Genomic DNA, 1,776 nt, shown 5'->3' with positions numbered 1-1,776 from the left:
AAACGACCCAACACACGGACGATGATCTCGGGGATCGGAAACCATAAACGGTAACGCACTACGAATGCCTCGTAACAAGTAAAGAAGCCCTCCGGGAGACTACTAGGGCATTCTCCTTGACGAGGAACCCTGAATTCCACCGCGTCCGAAATATGGTAGAACGACCGCATGACCTCAAGGAATTCACTAGTACTCCTACTTTGGGAGGCGTGCTCGAACCGTAACACCCCACCCACCATGCCTCGTTCTCGGCTGGGTCTACCAAATGAGGAACGAATTCCATCTTCGGCACTCGAAGCTCTTCAGAAACGTTCGCGGGCAAGGACCCTTTCTTCGAACTCCTCTTCTTACTCGACATCTCGTGTTTTTTTATTTCTTTTTGATCAAGGAGGAAATGATAAAGAGAAAGAAGAAAGAACTTTTCGAGAAAACCTCTCTATGAGAATGAGTAAGTGTAAAGATTGTGAAGAAATTACCTCCCTTCTTATAGGCATGAGAAATTACTATTTACTTGCGAATTTTTGGACACGAACTTCGCGTAAATACACCAATCTCGTCCGAACTCGCCATACCGCGCATTGGGATCTCACTAGAAATCCACACTCCCAACGAGCTGGGGGGCTAACTGTTGGGGTCGAAAACGGTTGCGACGAAGTTAACATCCAAATCTCAGAAAAGAAAACGTAGAAATCTTCTTCGACAAATACTTTTTCGAAATAGATTCTTCTTTACGAAAATCTTTGCGGAGGAAACGCGAGTCATCGGACAATAGTTCGAAAAAGATCACGTGCTCCGAACGCGTGCTCCGCTTGGTCGCTACGTAGCGACCGAGCTCGAGTCGCTACGTAGCGACCGAGCTCGAGTCGCTACGTAGCGACAAAACTCTTCCAAAACGTCGATATGACATTAGTCCATGCATTCTCGTCTACCCTTCGATGCTGTCTCCCGAAGACCGTAGCGAACCCATTTCGCGATTCTCCGCCATTCTAAGTTATCGATCAAACTTAACCGTAAAAACTGCGGAAAGTTCGTTCTTTATCGAAAGAAGCCGTAATAAACGCTTCGAGTCGGAAGACGGCGCAAAGGGACCTAAGACATGACTCGAGGCCCAACTTACAATTTCTTAACCAACAGCCCGTAAGCCGCATGACGTTTTACGCTTGGTTCGCGAGGAAAGATAAATGTCAAGTTTCCGCGGATAAATACGAAATTTTGAAGATAATTACGAAGATCGAAAAAAATGGAATATCTTCATTTTTATGCTATGGCGGCTTAAGGGCAGAAGGGGAAAAGCATAAAACGGCCTTGGAGCTAGTATATAAGGAGTCCTAGGCGAGAGGCATGGAGGGATGACTTTTCAGAGCAAACTTACACTACAAGAAAACAGCGGTATTCTGACGGACATTTAGACGGATAATGAAATCCTCGGAATATCCCGAAGAATTTCCGAGGATATACCGAGGAAACACAAAATTTGGTTTCCTCAAAATTTCCTCGGAATATGCCGACGGAATTCCGAGGAAATATTAATCCGTCGGAATATTCTTATGGAATACCAAGGAAAAACGTATTCCTCGGAAAAAACGATGAATTCCGAAGATATATTATAGCCGTTAGAGAGCCGTTGGGGGATTTTAAAAATTCCGAGGAAATTCCGACGAACTAGCCGTTTCCGTCGGAATTCCGTCGGAATTTCCTCGGTCTGTCGGCAGGATTTCAACTATAAATACAAGCACCCCTCTTCCTCTTCATTCACTCCATATCTTCATCCTCCCT

The sequence above is a fragment of the Brassica oleracea genome, chromosome C9, assembly GCF_000695525.1.
Source record: "Brassica oleracea var. oleracea cultivar TO1000 chromosome C9, BOL, whole genome shotgun sequence".
Taxonomy (NCBI): Eukaryota; Viridiplantae; Streptophyta; class Magnoliopsida; order Brassicales; family Brassicaceae; genus Brassica; species Brassica oleracea.
The sequence above is the reverse complement of the archived record's forward strand: the minus strand, read 5'-3'. Positions refer to the sequence as shown.